We start from the raw sequence: 6000 nt of genomic DNA, 5'->3' as shown, positions 1-6000 counted from the left end.
CCTCAAGTTACCTGATTCTGTCTTCTGTCATCTTCACTCTACTATTGATCCCATCCGGCAAGATTTCTTTTTTTAATTTTGGTTTTTGTATTTTTGAGTTTTATAATTTCCACTTGTTTCTTTTTTAGAACTTCTTTTTTTTTGCTGAGGTTTCCAATTTTGTCACTCATTTGAAGAGAATTTGTAATTGCTTGTTGAAGAATTATTTCAAGCTCACTTCCAAAGCTTGTCAGATACTTCCAGCATCTTATTCGCTTTAGTGTTGGCATCTGTAGATTGTCTTTTATTATTCAGCATGTCATTTTCTTGGTCCTTGGTGTGGTGAATTTCTATTGCATCCTGGATATTTGGAAACCTCTTTGTGAGACCCTGGATCCTAAGTTTAATCTCCATTTTTGGCGTGAGTCTTTGGTGTAACACAGAGCTGTGTGGCTTATATGTTCAGATTTGTTTTCTGATACCACTATGAAAAAAATGGATTCCTGAGTTTCCTTACCTCTTTGCAGTTGGCTAGGGTGAGAGATGAACTGTTACTCCAGCCCCAGTGACATCTTTCCAATGAAAGAGGGGCACCAATTCACAACACATTGGTTGCCTCAACGTAGGGAACGTAAGCTCCGTCTCCACAGGGCCTGCTGGCACTCAGAAAGGGGGAAGAGGGTGGCTGACTCAATAATTTGTTGCTATAGGGTGCGTGTCAGAAACCTAGTTCCCCACTGGTCTCTGAAGACATCAGGGGAAGAAGGGGGAAAGCAGAGTGCCAACCTACCCTGCCTGCTGTCACCTGATACCATCATGAAGAGAGGCGGAGGAAGAAAGAAGCTCAGCTCTGAATCAGGCCTAGCTTACACAGGAGTGGTAAGAGGGAAGGTGGAGGGTTGACTAGCCCCACCTCATACCACCTCATTGAGGTTGGATGGGTGTGGAGGTTCAACTTTGTACTGGCCATCACTGACACCAGAGATGGGGATAAGTGGAATGCATACTAGTCCCAACTTGCACTGCCTTGTTCAGGGTCATTGATGCTGGGTGGAGTTAATGGCTCAGCTTGCTGCTGGACCTCACTGACAATACCCTGACAGGGGAATGGGATCATCACCATTGGCTTCAGAGAGGCTGGTTAGGGCAGAAGTTGGGCTTCCCTTTCGGTCTCTCAATCTCAGGATTTGGAGGTGAGGCTTTCTTTTGTGTGTCTGTCTGCAGGGGAGGAGGAAAATTTGCCAAGACAAAAAGGTTTTTGGTTTTAGTTCATCATTTTTCTGTCTTTGCTTTTGTTTTAGTTTTGGCTAAGGGAATGGGCATTACCTCGAGGTTCATGTCTGTGAATGTTAGTGGTTCTTGGTTGGAGACTTCCGTACTGCCCCATCTGGGACATTTGGGAGGAGATAAAAAAACAAAAGAAATCACTGCTGTGTCCTTACTCAAGTCCTGAGTGTACTAGCCAGTCTGTCTCCTCCTTCCCCACACTCTGGAGTTCCATTTGTTTGTCTGCTATGTTGTATCTAGAATGTTTTGATGTAGAGGGACCACCTAGGAGGAGTGGACATACTCTAGCTTGGCCAGAACTGGAGGTCTCTGGGACAGTGATGTTTTTAAATTATAGTTTGATGTCTCTGGTGGGCCAACCATGATCTGCTCATCTCTTGATCATCCACTGAACTGGAGAGCAGTTACTTGATTAGTAAATTTAACGAGCAGCTTGCCTTTGTGATTGCACTTCTCCCTGAACTCCCTGTTCCCTGAGCTATTATGACTCATGGTGCATTCTCAACAAGATATAGAAGACTACATTCATTTTCTATGCTTTCATGTTTCCGAGTATGGTGCCTACTTAACACTCGCAGGCACATATATTTTTTTTTTTGACTGTTTTTCTCAGTGGTGAAAAACACTGGTTGCAAACTGGTAAGTTTTGCTTATTCGAGTTTTCTTTTCAAGTTGGATTCTGAAAAGTCTGGTCTGGTTTACTGATGGAATTAATGAACAAAATTTTCATTTCCAGGGAAGAGACTGGTAAACTTTCCTCTTGGTTCAGAGATTGTTGTTCTAGCTTTGCTAACAAGGCTCAACAGTGAAAGCCTGTGAAACCTTTAGAATGTGAAATAGTGTTTTTGGAAGTGTATCTTTCGTTTAATTAATTCAGTGATTTGGGGGTCAGGGAATTCCAAAGTGAATGGGAAAGGCGGCTACTATCTGAAGAATGGAGAAAACTCCAATTAAAATGACTAAAGTGTCCAAGTATCCATTCTCAGTCATCTCCACATAATGATTCACCTTTTTTTTTCCTACAAGGTTTACTTGCATATGTACTTGTGTCTGTATTTGCATTTGACTCCTAACTCAAATTGCAGAACTGGAGTTGAAAGCTCTCTATGTGCCTATGGGTGTGAAAATGAAAAAAAGTATTTTCTCCTATGGCTATGAAGGTATAATAGTTTTCTGCACATAAAAGGGTTTAATAAATATGGTAAATTTTATAATAAATTTTATAAATTTAATAAATTTTCTTACATACAATTCATATCCTAGTCGGCTTAGTTTATTATACCTGAAAAATGCTTAAGTCATTCTTATAAAATAGAACACAAGAATTCCCAGAGAAGAACTTGATCTGCCACTATACACACACATACACACACACTCAACAACAACCCTTGTCAAATAAACTTTACCTTGGAAACATTTTTAGTAAGAATCCTTGTGTATGTGAATCCTTAGGCAAATAAGAACAGGTATATGTCTTCTCTCTGATGATAATGTAGAATACAATAAAAATATACATTTTATTTTTTGAATTTGTATTCTCAAGTAGAGCCTAGTTGATCTAAATGTTTTAAATTACCTATACCAGTTTTACTGGTTATATAACCTCACATTACAACCACATATTACTACATTCATCAAAACTATCTCAAAAATAAAGGAGATATGTAGACATTCCCAGATAAAAAGAAAACTGAGAAAATTTGTTGCTAGTAGGCCACTCTCACAAGAAATATACTCAACATCACTCAGCATTCGGGAAGTGCAAATCAAAACCACTTTGAGATGCCATCTCACTCCAGTTAGGATGGCTAATATACAAAGAATGAGAATGATAAATCCTGATGAGGTTGTGGAGAAAAAGGAAACCTCCTACACTGTGGGTGGGACTGCAAAATGGTGCAGGCTTTATGGAAAATGGTACAGAGGTTCCTCATACAATTACAGATAGATCTACCATATGACCCAGCTATTCCACTGCTGGGAATATACCCAGAGGAACGGAAATCATCATGTCGAAGGGATGCCTATACTCTCATGTTCATTTCAGCCTTATATACAACAGCCAAGATTTGGAACCAGCCTAAATGCCTATCATCAGATGAGTGGTTAAGGAAAATGTGGTATATCTACACAGTGGAATACTACTCTGCTACTAAAAGAAAAATACTACCATTTGCAGCAACATGGATTGACTTAGAGAAAATTATATTAACTGAAATAAGCAAGGCACAGAAAGAGAAATGCCACATGTTACCACTTATTTGTGGGAGTTAATAAAAATAAATTAATAAATATACAAAAAAATAAATGGGTGGGAGTGTGGTGGGGAAGAGCAAACAACAATCACAACAATTCATTGAACATGTTAAGACAAGTGAACAGATATGATGTTGATTGGGGGCGAGGGGATAGAGGGAGGAGGGAAAAGGAGGAATTGATAAATGGACACAAAAATCAACTACATTGTATAATGATAAATTAATATTAAAAAAAGAAGAAAAAGGAAAAAAGAAAGAAAAGGCATCAAGAATGGAAAGGAAGAAGTAAAATTGTCTCTATCCACAGATGATGTAATCTTGTACGTAACAAATCTGAAGAAATCCACTAAAAATCTGTTAGAACTAACAAACGAGCTCAGCAAAATTGGCAGATAGGAGATCAGTATACAACAATCTATTGTATTTCTAAACACTTGATTTCTAAATACTACACTTAAAAATAAAAATTAAGAAAATAAGTCCATTTACAATAGCACCAAAAAGAGTAAAATGCTTTTAAGTAAATTTCACAAAAGGGTTGCAAAATTTACATCTGAAAACCATAAAACATTACTGAAAGAAGTTAAACAAGATCTAAGTAGATGGTAAAACATCCTGTGATCATGGATCAGAAGACAAATTATTGAGATGGCAATACCCCCCAAGTCAACCTCCAGATTCAGTTCAATATTTATCACAAACCCAGCAGATTTTTCTGTAGAAATTGACAAGCTTATTTTAAAATGCATACATAATTGCAAGAGACGCAGATTAGCCAGAATAATCTTGAAAAAGCACAGAGTGGGAAGATTTGCAGTTCTGTATTTCAAACCTTAACACAAAGCAACAGTAATCAAGAAACTGTGGTACGACCATAGGGATATGCATATAGATCAATGAAATAGAACTGAGAGGACAGAAACAAAACCAAATATATATGGTCAAGTGATTTTCGACAAGGGTTCCAAGGCCATTCAGTGGTGAAAAAGAATATTCTTTTTACAAATGGTTCCAGGAAAATTAGAAAGCCACATGGAAGAAAATGAAGTTGCAACTTTACTTCACATCATATATAAAAAAAATTAACATCAAATGGATAAAAAACTAAATGCAAGAGCTAAAGCTATAAATTCTTATAGGAAAATACAAGAATAAATCTTTGTGACCTCAGATTTGTCAAAGGATTCTCAGATGGTGACAACAAAAACATGAGCAACAAATGAAAAAATAGATAATCAGGACTGTACCAAAAGTGAAAACTTTCATGCTTTCAAAGGACACTGTCAATAAAGTGAAAATACAATCTACACAATGGGAAAAATATTTGCAAGACCTGTATCTGATAAGGGACTTGTATCTAGAATATGTGAAGAATAAAAGGATTAATAACTCTATTAAAAAATGGGCAAATGATCTGAATTGACATTTCTCTGAAGAAGATATAAAAATAGCCAATATCCATATGAAAAGATGGTCAACATCATTAATCACTGAGAAAATTCAAATGAAAAATGATAAGATACCACTTCAATCCCAACATGGTGGCTGAAATGAAAACGTCATATCATGCCAAATACTGGCAGGGATGTGGGGAAATCAGAACACTCAAACACTGCTGGTGGGAATGTAAAATGGTGCCTCCACTTTGAACCACTGCATGGAAGTTCCTGAAATAAATAAACACAGAGTTGCCATATGACCCAACAATTCCACTCTAGGTTTAAAACTAAGAGAAAGGAAAACACATGCTCACACAAAAATTATAGATGGATATTTATAGCAGCATTAGTCGTAATAGCCCAAAGTGGAAATAATCCAAATGTTCATCAATTAACAGATAAAATAAGTGTGGTATATGTACACAATTGAATATTATTCGTGGATCAACATTGAAAACACTACGCTATGTGAAAGAAGTCATTCACAAAAGATCATGTATTGTATGATTTTGTGCTAATAAAATGTCCAAAACAGGGAAATCTAACAAGATGAAGTAGATCAGTAGTTGCTTAAGGCATGTGGAATGGGAGTATAGGAGGTGATTGCTCAAAGTAAGAGATTTCTTTTTGAGGGAATAAAAAAATTCTAAAATTGACTATGGTGGTGATTGCACATACATGTGAGCACCCTAAAAGCCACTAAATTATACAATTTAAATGGGTAAATATATCTCAGTCAAGCAATTAAATACACAAAACACAAAACAATTAAATATCATAAACCTATCTATGTCACAACTTAAAACACATTTTGAATAGACAATCTTAATAAGCTTACATTTATTTAAAATGAATCTATAATTAATAACCTTCTGAAACAGAAAGCACCAGGCCCAAATGGGTTCAATGGTGTATTCAACCAAACATAGAAGAAAACTTACCAATTCTGTACAATCTCTTCCAGAGGATAGAAGAAGCAGAGGGAATAGAGATTGAGTATCTTTATCCAAAATGCTTGTTTTGGATCTGGGATTTCT

The sequence above is a fragment of the Galeopterus variegatus genome, unplaced genomic scaffold (genome assembly GCF_000696425.1).
Source record: "Galeopterus variegatus unplaced genomic scaffold, G_variegatus-3.0.2 Scaffold4080, whole genome shotgun sequence".
Lineage (NCBI taxonomy): Eukaryota > Metazoa > Chordata > Mammalia > Dermoptera > Cynocephalidae > Galeopterus > Galeopterus variegatus.
The sequence above is the reverse complement of the archived record's forward strand: the minus strand, read 5'-3'. Positions refer to the sequence as shown.